Source organism: Melanerpes formicivorus, unplaced genomic scaffold (assembly GCF_026170545.1).
Source record: "Melanerpes formicivorus ecotype bairdi unplaced genomic scaffold, bMelFor1.0.p_v2 SCAF_10, whole genome shotgun sequence".
NCBI classification, from domain to species: Eukaryota; Metazoa; Chordata; class Aves; order Piciformes; family Picidae; genus Melanerpes; species Melanerpes formicivorus.
The window spans coordinates 4,344,091-4,360,958 of NW_027142362.1; the positions used below are offsets into that span (position 1 = coordinate 4,344,091).

Below are 16,868 nucleotides of genomic sequence, written 5' to 3' on the forward strand. Positions count from 1 at the left end.
TCCCCTTGATAGTAAAGAAGAAAGAGGTGAGTGGGAGGAAGTCCTGGGTCAGGTGGTGACCAAATATATGAACACAAACAGGCTGTGGTTAGCTGAAGCTGAAGAAGCAAAACCTAGCCTGGTCCTGAAAAGTGTTGTGAAGAATGTGCATGTCATGGAAGAGACCTTTCCAGCTCAGGAAGACCAGTGAAATAGGACTTGTGTGGTTGGTTTTTGTGGGGGTTTGTGTGTGTGTGTTTGGGGCTTTGTTTGTGTGGGGTTGGTTTGTTTATTTTTGAAGTTATGATTGTTTTATTTTTGTGGGGGGTGGGTTGGTTTGTTTTGGTGCTTGCTTGTTTGTTTTTTTAACGTGGGCTGGTTTACTATGATTTAGTTCTGTTGCTAGTGAGCCTTACTGGGTGCTGTGCAGAAAAGGCGGCAGGCAATGCCTGACAGATTGGCCACAATGGCAGGAATACAGGAAAGGGGAGAGCCAAACGGTTTGGGGCTGTGTTTGCAAGAGGTGAATCACCTCTTGCACAGGTGTAGATGGGGTGATAGCCACTTAGAAGTCCTAGATGCACGTGGAACCGCGGGTAGTGCCTTTGTGTGTGCTTGGGTAGTGCCTGCAGCTCCTGTTGCCACCGGTGGTGTTGCACAAGCGGTGGTTTTACCAGGTACACTGGAAGAAGGGTGTGCCCTAGCAACTGGAGTCAGCTTTAACTACTTGCCTTCCTTTCACTGCTCCTTGCACTGAGAAAAAAGCTACTTTGCTTCACTTCCTTGGGGTGGCTGAGGAGGGGGAGGGTGTTCCATTGAGCAAAAACTGTTTTTGTTGCTCTAGCTGATGATCCTTCGGGGGATGGTTGGGAAGAGCCATCGAGTAAGTCCGTGAAGGAAAGCACTGGCAGATACGTCAGCAAAGTTACCTAATTGTCCAGTGTACCTGTGGTAGGATTTGGTAAGTGATGGCAATCTTCATGCAATTTGGGTTTGTTTGTTTCCAGGATGCCTGGCAGCTGGTAGTGAGGTCATTGTGGTGCTGGTTTGGTCACTGGTAGTGACTCTTGATTAATGATAAAGGGGGGGAGGAGAGCACTTTGCAGAGGAAATAATGAGCAGGGCTCACTCTGGCCACCTCCAGCCTGTGTGTGAAACACTCAAGAGGATGCAGGCACAGCCAGGGTTTTACTCGGTGTCAATGCAGAGCAGTAGCAGGTTGGGTTAATTTTAGGCTGTGTTTGCTGTCAGCCTTTTAGGTGCAGGCTATGTGGACATCTGCTGACTGGGTTTGAGAATCGTTTTGCTGGTGACAAAGCTTACTGCCTTCCATGGCACTGGGTTGTTGGGGTATGGGCAGCCCCTGTGCCATGTGCTAATGCTATTTAATGATGCCCCTTCCTTTTTCTACTTGCTAATACACTGTTACTATCACCTGCCTCTTTAGAAGTATTACTGTTGCAGGTGTCTGATTTTAAGCAATTCAATGAAAACCATCTGTGTTGGGTGGGAAGGTTGAACTTTTTTAAAGCCAGTCAAGCAACCTGCTGAAGTAGTTGCATGGACAAGATACTCTATGGCTTGCATGCTGGTGGTTTCCAGCTTTGATGTAACTGCAGCTCTGCTTGCAGCAGCAACCTGTGCTGCTTTCTGCCTTGGCAAAAATGGTTCTGTATTTAAAGGAAAGTCCAAAAGCACTTCAGTTCTCTGAGGTTTGTTGTTGTGTACTCAGTGATACTTCTGTGACTAACAGCAATGTGGCTTCAGTTGTGAAGTTCACGTGTATTCAGCATGCCTTGCAAGACCTTGGGTGGGTCTGAACTAAGTGTGTGCCTGTGTGCTTCGTAACCACGGACCACGGGCTAAGGCACCCAGAAGGAAGCTGGGCCCCTTTGGTACAGGATGGGCCCAGAGGCTTCATTCAGAGGTTCCTCAATTGTCTCTGGAAGTGGTGCCAGCTCAGCCCTCCTCACTACTACGCTGTGCCCCATGCCTGCTTTGCTGCTGGCATCCCTTCTGCCTTTTGTGGAGCATGGTGTGGGTGGGAGAGCATTGAGGGTGTGAGGAGGGATGGTGTGCAGGAAGGGTCATGGGAAAACACAAATTTCCTAATCCAGGTTCTAATCGACTCTGAACAGTTTTTATTTTCCAGGTGAAAGTTTTCAGATGCGGATAGTGAGGTACTAGTCATTTTGGAGAGCCTCTGCTTGAGGCTTTTGCTTGAACAACCATGTGCAAACAGTGGTAAGCAGCCTCCAAGCTGCTGGTATCCTGCTTCCTTACCATTGAGGTTTCAGTGCTATCAATTTTCTTCTGAGCCCTTCGATGCTGAGCATACAGAATGACCACGACACTTAACTGCTGTTCAAAATCCAAATTGCACCTCTCAGCCCTGACGCTGGTATAATGATTTTCATCTGAGCACCTCACAGAAAGAAGGTAGAATTAGGCTGCTGAGCTGCAATTTGGTACTGTGTTTATTGACATAAAAGGGCAACGCAGCATGAAAGACTCTTTCCTAACAAGTGACTTCTCCCTTGTGCTGCAGCAATGCTGTGAATAGCACTGAAGTCTGGAAGTATTTGAGTCTATTCAGTGAAGAACCCACACTCGGAAATCTCTCCCACCTGAAGTGTTCGTGCTGAGTGCTCATCAAATACCTAAATTGCTTTATTTGTTGTCAGAGTTGATGGGTGATCTCCCTGTTGACCTTGTGCTGATAGTGCTCCTTTAGATGAGAGTACAGCTGGGAGATAAATCACACCGTGCGGTGCAAAAGTCACCCCAGTAGTAAACTGAGCAGGTTTCACTGGAGTTATGTCATCTCTGTATGGTGGGGTGTTAATGCTGAGAGGAGAGAGCACTACTTGTAAGATATAGGGGGTGGTTAGGACCGATTTTAGATGTATCCACTGAGTTTGGTAGTTTGGGAAGAGGGCTGACTTTGCTTAGGAGCATCTCTTCTGCTCAGCTGTGGGTGGCATCGGTGCTTTAACACTGAGCTCTTCACCTTTTCTTCTGGGGCGAGGTAGGTAGGCTCTTCCAGACTGGATCTCACATGTTTGGAGTCAGATGATGGCTCTGGAAAAACGTGATCTGCACTATGCAAGTCTGCAGCTAGCAGCCTAAATGCTTAATTGTTTGAGCTGTTGTGTAACCCACTGGTAATCTCAGCACTGGGTTGCAGGTTTTTGTTGCATCATTAGAGCTTCTCTGTGATGAATGGTTTAGGACCATAGCACAGATCTGATTTATGCAATGAGGTGCTGCACAGCTCCAGGGACGTGTTGATCTGAACAGTAAAGCCACTTCATGCAGCGACTGTCTGGCCGGCGCTGGGCAGAGCCAGGCAGCCATGTGGCAGCCAGTGGAGGCAGACAGCTTTTGAAGGAAGTGAGGACAGAGCTGCTGTGTGGGTGGAGAGGTGATACCAGCTGGATTACAGACTGCACTGGCAGTCATCTGTAAAGCCTTGGGTGGGTCGCTTCATTTTCTCACTCTTTGAGTCTCCTCCCAGCATTCATCTGTTTAACCTGCATAGAGAGTGGCAAAGGAACTCTTTCTGCTTGCCTCCATGGAGCAGGGGCTTGGCTGGAGCTCCACTGGCAGTCAGAAATACAGACTGGCACTTGCTATTTCATACCAAGGTATAAAATATACCTGAACACACAAGAAAGCTTGGCTTCATGTGTGTGCTGTATGCTGAGATTTGGGTTCAGCAGGTATCTGTTCCCTTATCACAAAGCTTCTAAGTACAGAATGAGATCTTTATTGATTTTTATGGGTTTTCTTTTAACTGTGGAAATGAAGAGAATCAGTTTTGTACCTGAGGAAAGTCAGATAAAGTGAGTGAGTTCTGCAACCTACATACATGGCTGGAGTTGGAGCACCTTGCACCTGAGGGTGATTTTTTACTTCATTCCTGTGATGGTGGAGTTTCATGAGCCTAGTTAGCTTAGTTTTGTCTGCTAGGAGTAGCTGTGGGCCTGAGATGTTACTGCAGCTCATTGCTGTCTGCTTCATCTTAGCTAATTACTCTGATGTTATTCCCCAGTAGCAAGGGGGATGGTAGTCTTGCCGTGGTGGTTCAGTGAAGTGTTAATGCATGGCACAGATTTTAAACTCTCAAAGAGGTGAGTTTTCTTATCTCCTACAGACAGTCAGCCGTGATGGGCTTGTGGAAACAATTTGAAGCTCTTATCTCAATCCTGAAGTACTTTCATAAGACTGGAAAGAAGCAGTTGATACTTAAGATGAACACTGTGACGTGTTTTGGTTGAAAGAAGATTGAGTTTCTGGACCAGATCTTGCTTTTATTAGTAGTAAAATCTGTATGGGTCACACAAATATTATTCTGTGTCATTATTTTCCCCCCCTGATTTGAGCTTTCAGAATGTCAGTCAGATGCTTTTCAAGAGCACTGGTGCAGGACCATGCATGCTGCTGGAGGTTGGGGTGATTCACTGCTTGCAGAATCCTGATGGCACCTCATCTTTTCCTGGGGAAATGAGTTCCTGGGGACTGTTGCACTGCAGGATTTGATGGAGCTCAGGTGGCTGTCAAGAGGCAAAGCAGAGAGGCAGGAAGAATCCTTGCTCTTTGTTTTGCTGCTTGGCAGTTGCTGTTGGAAGCAAAAAGCAAACCCAAACCTTTCAGTTCTGAGCAGATCTCCCAGTTTTGGAGAATCTGTGTCTATCCAGGGCAGGAGGGAGCAAGGAGGTGCTCTTGACTGGGTATTGCCTTGCTTCCCTTTTGCCTGGCACAGCAATCAATATTTGTGTACAAGCTCAAGGTGGCACTGTCGAGGGTTTACATCTCAAAACTGAGTGTGCATGAAGAGATTTTCATCTCCCATCTCTTTGTAATCAGGATTAGTGAGACTCCAGCTAACATCTCCATTTTATTGCTTGCTCTTCAATCTATACAGTTAAGTCAGTCATGGAAATGTTTTACTTCATTTTTAAGTTCTTGGCTTGTCTTCTTCCAGTGTGCCAAGGCTGACCTCTAAACAAACCCCATCACTCACTTGTAGAGGAACCTTCTATGTGCATCATCAAATGCGATGAGCTGCCATCTGCCCTCTGCAGTGTTGATGATGTAGTGTGATGCAGAGGTTAGTGGATCCACATTGCTTTTACACTTGTCCAAGGCAAAGCAGATGTTGGGCAAATTATTCTTCCTCTTGTATTGGGAACCTGCCCATTGATGTAACTCTCTGAGTGTTGTAGCAAGTTGGATGCTGCTGCTCTTCTCTAGCCCTGGTGTGGCCTTGCTTGACTTTCCTTTGAGGTCAACCAAGGGAAGAAGCCTCTGCTCTGAGTGTGGCTTCATAGCATGTGACTGTGGGAAATACTTTGTCTGAGTGGAGGGTTTCTAGGCTCCCTTCCCTAAGGAATTAGGAAACACCATTCAGACCATGGGACAAACTTCTGCAGAAGTCTTGTGAGTCAGTTTCTCTTGGGAGATGCACTGGAAGCAGGAAAAGGATGTTCCTGTAAGGAGGATATCGTGGTGTATAAGTATAGGCTGTGTATTAAAAGCAAAAGATAACAGCAGCATGTGGTTGTGCACCCAGCAATTTAGGAGATGAGGAGGAGGAGGAGCAGCAGCGTTTTCCTTGACATCATTTGATAGGAAACTGGGAGGAGATTTTGTGGTGGGCAGCAGCCAAAGCTCGGAAGTGCTTCAGAGGTTTGTTTGGGTGCCGTAGCTGTGGGATTGGCTGTGTTTGGGCATTTTGGCTATCAGAAGGTTCCAGCTGTATCAAATAATCCCAAATAATCGGCAGTTCATCTCCTAGACCATTAGTGCCCTGATCTTGGTGCTGTTTCTTGACTTTGTTGAAAGCTTCATGACGGCAATTACAACCAGATGGTGAGATAACTCGTTCCGACGTGTCGAAGCGATCAGCTGGCAGAGCAACAAGCCATGGAACACTGCTCAAAAAAATGAAATGGCTTTGTGTTCAAGGGGGAAGAGAAGGGAAAAAAAAGAGCAAGTTGGAGGAGTGGTTTCCTCTCTGCTGGGTGGTGTTGGAGAAGGGTAGGCGTTTGCTGGGGAGAAGCCAGCAGAGCAACTGGAAACCCTGAGGTTCAGCTCTTGGGGCTCTACCAAGCCTGTGTTTGAGAGCCCAAACTGATTGCTGCTAACCAGATTTTCAGCACAGGATGACTCCCTAACTCCTTTATTGTTTTCTTTTTACTGTATTGGTCACTGCATGTCATTTCATTTAGAAATGCTGTGAGTGTACTCTTTGGTCACAGAATGGTCTATGTTGGAAGGGACCTACGAATGGCAGCTAGTCCAACCTTCCCTCCAGTCAGCAGGGGCATCCCCAACTAGATCAGTTTGCCTGGAGCCCTGTTGAGCCTCACCTTGAGTATCTCCAGGGATGGGGCTCCTCTGCTTGTAAAGGAGATACCCAAACTGGATCATCTCTAGGTAGTTGAGCTCTTCTTTGGGGGAAAATAGTTTCTGTTGCAGGAGCTGGAAATCCACAGGGCTAGTTACCTTGTCTCTGTAAAAGTGTAAACAAGTGTAATGCTGCCCTTACATTCTCTTCCTTGAACTTACCAGTAATTCACCGGTGGCTTGGGCAATTTCTGCTTTAGCTGTCTCACTGTCTAAGGACCAAGACCATAGGCCATCAAACAATCCTGTTTTAGCAAACAAGATTGTTTTATTAAAGCCAAGCAGTGGTGTAAAGGCAAGTGTCAAAAGAGCACTCCCTTCACATTCCCACCTACCCTAGTGAGCACTGTGTGATATTGTGGATGTTGTGACTGGAGGCCCTTTGGGGCAGGAATTATCCTGAGTTATAGGTTATGGAATTATTGCCAGAGCAGTGGAGGAACCTGGTTACTTTTCACAGCTTTCCTTATACAACTGCTGTGTATCATCATTTTCCTGTGATGATTGTGTGATACAGAGCAGTTTCTTCCTGATAAAGCCATATGGGCTGACCCATGAAGCAATTTTTTCAAGCCATCCTGTTCAAGATTCAGCAGATAGAGGGTATGTCAGTGTTTATCCACACTGGGTAATGATTTCCCAGTAAAGGAAGAGGAGGAGAAGAAATCCACACGAGGAAATTCTTCTGAAATGGGTGTGCTTAGGCATGCAGGAGTTATCCCAGAGCAGTTTCATGGGGAGCAGAAATCGATTCTTTAGGGAAGAGCTGCTTTGATGTGGACAGCCTTGCTAATTGTGCAGGCTCTTTACGCAGGGAACTAAAATACACACCTAAGGTTTCTTAACGTGCTTTGCTTCTTCCTGTAGCAGTCTAAACAGCTCTGCAGAATAAAAAGCCAACAGGAGTGTCACAGAGGAAGAATTTTATGATCTCTACTACTGCTTTTTATTGCTAGATTAGTTGATTTTCTCCACTTGCTAATACTTTCCGAGTCAATAGCACCCAAGTGAGCTGTGCATGTGTCTCCATACACACGCCCTCATTCCTCAGTGGCTGTGGTGAAAAACCTGCAGTGAATCACAGCGTTCTCACTATCTCCTTTAGCAGTTAGCCATACCAATATTGCTTGGCAGTTCAAAGCAGTAAACCCTGCTTTCTCCTGCCAAAACGGTAACAAGTGTGGGGCTTAAAAGCCAAGTGCTCAGTGTCTCACAGATGAATGAAACCACTGTATTGTTGTAGTATGTGCCTTGGAGAGAGCTGTTAATTGGAGATCAACATGAGATGGCTTTGGGTTAGTGTTGATTACTTAATGTAGTTAATCATTGCTTTATCAAACAGTAACCATCTCTTAAAATGTGGTCCCGAAGGTAATGCTGCAGGAATGCCGGAGGGAAGTTCCAGACTGTTTGTTTGTGACTGCAAGGATGGTTTTAACTGGTTACAAAGAGTGCTTGTGCATTCTTGATGGGGATTTAAGAGTTCAGGTAATTCCTCTTTCAGCTCCAGTAGTTTACCTTAAAAGCAAAGTTCAGACAGGTGCCACACCACAATGAAGAAATCGAGGCACAGGCCTGGTACTTGAAGAGGAACAAAGGAGTTAACTTGTTTCTGCTTTTCTGGTTCGGTCTATATTGATATATACATACTTAGAGTAAAATGCCTTTTAGCATAGAATCCTAGGATAACTTAGGTTGGAAGGGACCTCAGGGATCATCTACTCCAACCTCTCTGCTATAGGCAGGGACACCTCTCAGCTGGAATTGGCTGCTCAGGGCCTCATCCAGCCTGGCTTTCAGCACCCTGTAGTGCCTTGCACAATACTCTCCCCATTTCTTCAGCAGGCACCCGGGGCTACCAGGATGATTGAGGGACTGTGTGCCCTGTGAGGAGAGGCTGAGAGCCCTGGGGCTTTTCAGTCAGGAGAAGACTGAGAGGGGATTTAATAAATGTTTATGAATATTTGGGGGCTGGGTGTCAAGAGGGGAGGGGACAGGCTCTGCTCAGCTGCACCCTGTGATAGGACAAGGGGTAATGGATATAAACTACAACACAGGAGGTTCCACCTCAACATGAGGAAGAACTTCTTCACTGTGAGTGTCCCAGAGCACTGGAACAGGCTGCCCAGAGAAGTTGTGGAGTCTCCTTCTCTGGAGACTTTCAAGCCCCATCTGGACGTGTTCCTGTGTGACCTGTGCTAGATTCTATGGTCCTGCTCTGGCAGGGGGGTTGGACTCGATCTCCAAAGGTCCCTTCCAACCCCTAACATCCTGTGAGCCTGTGAAGCCATAAACAGAATGGATAAAGGAGACTTTCAGCAATGAATCTTAAGAAAACCTAGTGTAAAACTGCCATTGAGGTGTCCAGGTGATGCTGCTGTTGTGCAGAGGAGAGGGAGCTTGGCTGTACAACGCATTATCTTCCACTGTTGTGTGCTGCCCAGCTCCTTCACGCAGCACAGTTGATCCCCCAGCCGGTAACTAGCTTTGCTATTGTTACTTCTGTGCTTGTAATTGCACTTTGCACTCGGCAGGTTGGCTCAGGCTGTGAGAGTCCCTGCTTATGGATGCTTTCCCAGTGGGGAGGGCACAGGGGCAGAGTCTCCTCTGTCTGGTCAAACAGGAGGAGTCAGTCAGCGTGTCGCATGAGGTGGTGTGTGTGTGTGCGTAGCCGCAATCTTTCCTGGTGTGCTGACCAAATGATGGCCTAAGGTGCCCTGATAACTTTGATTTAACTAATAAAACCTCCTATGCAGCACTTAATAAGCTAAAGCCCAACCTGGGCTTTTTCTCCATTGGACATGTAATCCACTTTAGTTGCTCTTTCCAGGTGTGGTCAGTAGATCAGATTGATCTCTGTGGATGACTCTACGGAGCAGATTTTGCCCTAGAGCAGTAAATCAGCCTGTAGAAAAGGGCTTGGCAGAGACTTGCTGCCAGATTTGGCCATCATCTACTTTTGGTGCTTTTGTTCCTTTTAAAATACCTTGTTGTAAGGGAGTTCACAGATAGTTTGAAGTCTGTCCTGGAGGGGTGGTATTTAAGATGGTTTAAGGCCAGTTTCAAGGTTTGGGATAGGGTGATGGACAGCAGACAATAATTTTGTGGATAAAGCAAATAGCAGGATGTTAGCAAACACAATTCAGCAACACAGTTATTCTTAGATGGTGCTGGATGGCCATGTGGGTCTATATGCAGCCCTAATCTTTGTGTAATCTTTGTCCTGTGAGTTCTCATGGAGAAGGGCCCTAATGTAGGCTGTGATGCAGGGCTACCATGGGAGGCAGTGCCTGCCTCTTGACTGGCACGGTGGAGGGTGGTTTCCATCCCCCTCAATGAAGGTGCTGTGATGCTCTCTTGTGTGTTGCAACCCCCAGGAGCTGTGCTGTCCCTTGCACCTGGTGACTCCTTCTTCCCTCTCTTCCAGGAGCTGAGCATCGTGACCTGCCCTGCTCCTCCCTGCTCGGTGTGGCAACGACCTGAAGGACATCTTGGAGCTGCCTGTACTGCTTCATGCAGTTAAAGTAAGGTTAAGTGGTTTTGGCAGCTCTTTCAGGTACAAGTGAGGGCTGAGATGAGGGGTTTAGGGCAGTGGGTTTGCCCAGCATGTGTCTGACAGCAGGGGGGGAAGCTGATATCAAAGCACATTATTAGTAAACTCAAGTTATTTTGTTACAAGATGTCAATTGCTTTGCAGTGGAAGCAAAAAAGAAAAGAGATGTGTTGTCTGTACCCTTGCATCAACCACATGTCCATGGTGTAAACCAGCACTTGACACTTACAGCATCAGCTGTCTTGCTCTATTATTTTAAGAGAGTACTTTCATGCCCCTGGGACAGGCAGCTGGGACAGCCCATCCCTACAGCCTGAGGATTTTGGTGGGAGCTGGGCAGGATCAGAGTTTAGGTCCATAGGGCTCAGGTCCTGCCAGCTGTTAGTTGAAGGTGCCTCCTGCTTGGCATGATGGCCATCTGTCTGTCCTGGAGTGGCTGTGGTGTTGAGGCTTCTGAGCTTGTTTGCCTTTTCACACCAGCTTCTTGGTGTGGTAAACCAGATCAGGGGATGGATCTGACCTAAAAGTGAATATATGGTTATTGCAGTCCTGACAGTGGCTTTTCTGACTCATGGAGTTACGCCCATTCTCTCCAAAAAGACTTGAATTTGCAGAAACTGTTAGCCTGAAGCTAAGAAACTGCCAGAGCCTTGCTTGGAAGTGGGTGCTTGCTGTGTTTGGACTGAGGAAAACTACTGCAAGCTGCCTCTTTTCTCCTCCCACTGTCTCTAACCTGTTTACCTCCTGCAGTGTCTCACATTTTCCAAGGTCCTGCCTGAGAAAAGCAGAGCTCTAATGATACTGGAGCCAAATCATTTGGTGTTACTAATCTGTAGCAGCAGCTGGGTGGATTAATCATAAACTGCTGTTACTGGAGGGAGACAAGTCTTTATTGTAGTAGTTTGGCTTTCCTTTGCTCAGTGGTGTTGGGGAATTATACCTGTGTTCAGAGTTAGAAGAGGAAAGGAAGCTTTTGGTAAAATTCTGAATGAAAGCTGCTTTTTTGGGAAGCAACAAGCGGCTGCCTGAGGTCTGGTGTCCGAGTTCATCACAAATGTCAGTGCTCATTAGCCGCACGTAGGGGGCTGTGTTCCAAGGAGGAATGCATGACACCAGTTGCCATGTAAGAGGAGCAATTCATGGCTTGATTTGTCACATAACTTCCTTCCTTGCTGCTAATTATGGTGAGTTTCCAGTGAGCAGTGCTTGCTACTGAGGAGCATGTCAGACCCCTCCTGGGGGTGAGTAAAGGGATGACATCTTGCATATATGGCAGCAGCAGAGGAGTCTCTGGGGAGACCCAGCACAGGCAGTGAGAGCTTCTCACCTGATCTGCCTGGGAACCAGTCTCTGCTTCACATCTAATTTCTGGGTGTGCCTCCTCTGAAGACTCGGGAGTGGGGGGGGAAAGACTAAATTGAAGATTAGGAGCAGCATTCTCATTCCCTTTCCTTTTTCTGCCTGCTGGTGTAGCATTTCCATAATTGTGCTTGTAATGATAGCTCTTTTCATTTCATTCATGTAGTGGTTACTACTTAATGAATTTCCTGTTAATGAGCTCTGTAACACTGAAAATAGCTGCATAATCTGGGGGGGGGGGGGGGGGGGGGAACAAACCAACCAACAAAAACCCAGCACAACACAACCCCCAGTACCAGAGCAGTGTATTACCAGTCCCCAAGCTTAATCCTGTGTTATAATTGCAGAGAGTTGCCTGGCTGGCGAACAGCTGCACAGCGTGGGCTCTCGGTTCTGCATAGCTGCTTGTCCCCAAGCTGGCGTAATAAATGATTTACTGAAGAGGCTGGGACATGTGGGCACTTAACCCCTTCCACTCCTGAGGGACCAGCCTGAAAAGCCACTTTGTAAAGGCAGTGGAAAGAAAATGTTTCAGGTGTGGAGTGGATCATCCATTTGCAAAGTTGGTTTTTGAGCCTGAGCCAGCTGCAGAAAGGCTTGGACCCAGAAGATGGGGTCATGGAATTGGGTAGAAACCCTGCTTGTTTGGATTTTTATTATTTGATGCTGTCATTTCAAAGTCAGATTGGAATGAGTGTTGTCTCTTATCAGATTTTGGGATGTAATGCTTTCTGTTGCTTGGGGCTTTGCTTCCTGTTGGGCATAACCTGGATGCCTAGTGTCCTGGGAACAGACTTGGAGCCACATTTGTTTTTCCTTCTTCTCTGGGCATGAAGGCTTTCGAAGTGCCCCCTTTGCACTTGCTAGGTGAATTGTGTGTTGTTTGAGACTGTCATGGTGTAGAAGGGATGCTCTGGTGAACATGAGCATATCCTGTCACTACCCAAAGTACTTTTTTAGAGGAGAATGTTTTCCCATAGGTTTGTGAGCTGATGGGGTTGTGCTGTGCCACAGGGAGTGGGGTAAGCACAGACTCTCCAGTGGGAAACCTGAAGTTTCTGATGAAGTTTTCCTCTTCTGGACTGAAGGGCCAACCAGGCTTTCCCTGAGTAAGTCTGTGATGCCAAGAGCTGCAGAGCATGAGCATTTGCATAAGGGGGGGCCTAAAGGCAAAAGAAACTCTGAGCTATTCTTCAGGGAGGAAAAGCACATTTGGGCACTGAAGCTGAGAGTGGAGGTGTCTCTTGCATCTTGGTCTTGATGCTAGTTTTTCCTACTATACCTGTTAGTTCTAGCAGTTAAGGTTGGTGCATGCACTTAGTAAAATGCTCATTGGCTAACTCCCTGACTTGCAAATGCTGGGAAATACTTAAGGATGTTTGTCAGCATGAAAGCATGCAGAGTACTTTGGGCCTCATGAATTGTTTTCTACTCACAACCTGTGTTTTGGGTTGTGAGTAGAGCAGTACTTGCACTTAGGGCTTGGGGGCACAGGGAGAAGCAAGGCCTTATCACCCAACTCCAGGGCTTGGGGGTATTGTTTCCTTTGGTGAAACCATAATGGCTCAACGTAGTTCGTAGAAAAACACAGCCCTGAGAGTCATGAGAAGAGGGAGGTGGAGAAGGCCATTTTTAGGATGCACTGCTGTAGTCAAAAGTCATTCAAAACAATAATTAAGAGGTTTTGCTTTCTCCCTCTGTTAATGCCTGCAGGTATTTGGGTGCAGATGACAGCTATCCATCTGTTTATCCTTTTGTATTCACTGGGGCTTAATATTCCCCAAATCTTTTTCTTCCCTCCCCACTATTCTTCAGCTGGTGCTGTGCACTGGCACAGGTTGCCCAGGGAGGTGGTGGGAGCCTCATCCCTGGAGGTTTTTGAGGCCAGGCTGGATGTGACTCTGGGCAACCTACTGTAGTGTGAGGTGTCCCTGCCCATGGCAGGGAGGTGAAACTAGATGATCCTTGAGGTCCCTTCCAACCCTAACAATTCTGTGATCTGGAAGCACTGTTCATCCCATGGAATGAATCTGTTTGCAGAAGCCACTGGCAGCTTTAATGCTTCTTTGTTGCCCAGAGAAGGGCAACAAAGTTGGTGAGGGGTTTGGAACACAAGCCCTATGAGGAGAGGCTGAGGGAGCTGGGGTTGCTTAGCCTGGAGAAGAGGAGACTCAGGGGTGACTTTATTGCTCTCTACAACTACCTGAAGGGAGGTTGTAGGCAGGCGGATGTTGGTGTCTTCTCCCAGGCAGCCAGGACCAGAACAAGAGGACACAGTCTCAGGCTGCACCAGGGGAGGGTTAGGCTGGATGTGAGGAAGAAATTCTTCACATAAGGAGAAATTGGCCATTGGAATGTGCTGCCCAGGGAGATGGAAGAGTTGCCATCCCTGGAGGTGTCCAGGAGGAGACTTGATGGGGTGCTTGGTGCCATGGGTTAGTTGATTAGGTGGTGTTGGATGATAGGTTAGACACAATGATCTTGAAGGTCTCTTCCAACCTGGCTTATTCTATTCTGTTTTTTGGCTGGCCTCCCTATGGGAGGGACTCCATTGCTGCAGAAAAACTCTGGTTTAACTTGTCCTTTGAAACTCAGAGGTTCTTCAAGAGCTCCCTAGTTAAGTCAATATCCACTCTTGCAAACCTGAGCTGGTTACCAGTGAGAGCTTCCCCATAATTTGCTGCCCAAATGCATATTCAGAGGACAAAGCATGTTGGTGTATTCAAAGGCCAAAGTGTATCAGCAGGTAAAGATCCTTTGAAGAGGCATCTAGAATGTCTGCAAAGGATTTTTTTGGAGGCTAATAATTGAGCCTGGGATAAATGCCTCGTGTATGTGGAACAGCTGGCCCAGAACCCGTTGGAGGACTTGATTTGGGTGCAAGCATACGTGTGCTTTTGCGTACATGCTGCACTGTAATTCAGGCTGACTGCTAGATCTTAACTTTATTAGGATGTAGCTACTTGAACTGAAGATGTGCTCTGTGACTTTGATTTTATTACAGCAGCATGATAGCTCCTTTGGAAATGTTGTTTGGAGGTTATGAATCGGTGTCCTCTCGCTGTTGGCTGCTATTAGGAATATTTTTAAGGTAGGGGGGGGAATTGTGAGGGCAAGGTCACATCTTGTTACAAGTGATTTGGGTGCCCAATATGTCTGTACTGTAATATGGGCAATTAATCAGCCTGTGTTGATGACCCTTGGACATTTACAAAAGGCTGGCCTTTATATTGCACAAATAGATTCCGGGCACAGGAAAGAGGCTTATGACAAGAGGATGAGATCAGTTTGTATAATTAGAGCTAGCTAATAATCCTTTTACTCTCTGGTTTTCCAACTTTTCCACTATCTATCTTCATTTGAGATTGGGCATATGGACTGCAGAGTGATAGCTGCTGTGATCTGAGCTTTGTGCCTTTGGGTTTTTTTTAACATACTAATGGGAGCAGGGCAACCAGATGCACACACTTGAGAGAGATGCTGCCTTCCTCTGCTGGGTGTGAGGGATGGTGCTGCTTTTATTATTTACCCTATGCTGCATCACCTCCTTTGAGGCTTTGGGCAGGAGTTAAGTAATCCATTAAATTATTTCTTTGACAAATGATGAGATTGCAGCTGTGCAAAAGATGAAGTGATCCTTGAGACTAGGGGCATTTGGTTAGGGGAGGATTCATTTCTGGAGTAAGAGAGGGCTGGCAGAGCAGGGTAAGGGACTGCAGAGCGGAAAAGGTTTAAGCTTATTTTTTATGCTTATGTACATTTGCTTGCCTGTAGCTTAGCTTTGTGCTGAGCTTCATTATTTTGGCATAAATTTGGGGAAGGGAAATAGCGTGGGCTGGGGATGGGCTGGAGCAGCAGTGAGTGCAGCCCCTGGGCAGCCCAGAAGCAGCACTGGGCTAGTTCCTACTGCCAGGAAGCTGAGCTACACGAAGCAAAGCAAGTTAGTCTGTATCCAGAGCATTTTACTAAATCATCAGTCAATTAAACCAGGGATGCTCTTTTAGCCTTTGGTGCAGCTAGGCTCTCAGCTCCTCTTCTGCAGCAGAACCTGCAAGTTCATCTGTAGCAACTCCCTGACTTGTGTCTGGTGTGTTGTTGTAAGTGAAGTCTGTGGTACTGAAGCTTCCAACACTTAAGGGGAAAAAAGGGATTTTTAGGCTGATTACCTATGTTCTTGTTCATTTTTCTTTCCTAGGGGCAGGGCTTCACAAAGTTCCTTTTCTTCTTCTTGCAGTGAAAGCAATCTGTGTGTCTGGGTTTCCTGAGGGTGGCTTGCTGGGCTACCACTGTGCCATTGGAGCAAAGCAATGGTAGAGCCAGGCCAACACAAAAATACCTTTAAACCTCCTTTCCATCTTTTGCAGCCAAAAGAAACTCCTGTGCTGCTGTAACTGTATGGCAGCTACGGTTTTGTTTGCAGGCAGGAGGCAGCTGGGAAGCAGTATCACCTGTGGAAATGCTGCAGGAGGGGTGGAATTTCTTAAGCAATCACTTTAGTGACAAAACATAACCTTCAAGTTACATAAATTCAGGTGATTGTACACGAATGTTTGTTTGTTTGGTTTGGTTTGTTTCTTCCAGTTCTAAACTCAGCTGTGACAGTAAACACAGTGCTGCAATATGTTGGTAATGTGTTTGCTGCCACAGGTTTGAAGTGTGGTTTCTTGTTTCCTCACCTCCTTTCCTTTCCACAGTCGATGGGTCTTGCTGGTGGTATCACTTTCTTGTGTGTCTGCAAAATAAACTTGGGAGGGGTTACTTTTGATTCCTCCAGCCTCTTGTTTCTGACCAGATCATGCACTGGTATAGCTATAGGGAAAATCATCCTGCATTTAGCATGATACCTGAGAGGATTTAGGTTCTTCTGTTGTCTTTAGGTTTATTTTAGTCCCTGCAATTGCAGTTACTCTATTTAGACAAGTTCTTGACCATGTTGTTGAAGAAGTGGCCTATGCTGAAGTGCTGGATTTTTGTAGTCTCCTTTCACATGGCTTTTAAGGAGAGGACATCGATACGCCAGTTGGAATGCTTGTTAATTTTGCAGTGAGTTCTGGCATTCAGTATGAATGAAGCTTGCGGGACACAGTGTCTGATCCTTGCAGGAAGGCAGCCAGGAAAAGCAGCAAACAAGAAAGCATATGTGATAAAACTCCCCCAAATCATTGTTTCTTTCCATTTTCAGACTTTTTTTTGTATAGGTGGAAAATCAAAGAATATAGAAAAGAAAGTTCAAAACCCCAAACCAAGAAGAGCCTTTTTTTAAGTGACTGTTTCAACAAAGAGAAAGGAGAGGAGACTGAGTTATCCAATGCAGTAAAGCCATATACCACTCGTAAGAGAGGGAGGACTATTGCAGCTCAGTGATTCCCTTGACACTAGGGGAGAACAATAAACTTGTGAAAGGCTTTGCCATTTAAGTCCTCTTTGTATGAAATTCATGGCTCCAGCAGGAATTCATCCCTGTATGGCCAGTTAGCCTCCTCTCCGGTCCCCCTGCTTTCTGCTTCCTCATTTGTATTTATCTTGTGTAGTCCAGAGCAGGAACATTGTAGGACCTGAAACCAAA

General features: G+C 46.5%; 1 protein-coding gene across 9 annotated transcripts in view; it reads left to right on the forward strand.

Moving 5' to 3' along the window:
* The window catches only part of AKAP13 (A-kinase anchoring protein 13), a 243,460-nt gene that overhangs the window by 46,055 nt on the left and 180,537 nt on the right, over positions 1 to 16,868 (forward strand). For 8 of the 9 annotated variants that reach the window (XM_068143379.1, XM_068143382.1, XM_068143384.1 and 5 more), the window contains exon 3: positions 9,818 to 9,914. The exons of the other annotated variant lie outside the window; for it this stretch is intronic. The gene's annotated coding sequence lies outside the window, so the exon portion shown is untranslated. The remainder of the gene's footprint in view (positions 1 to 9,817; positions 9,915 to 16,868) is intronic. 9 annotated transcript variants of the gene reach the window in all.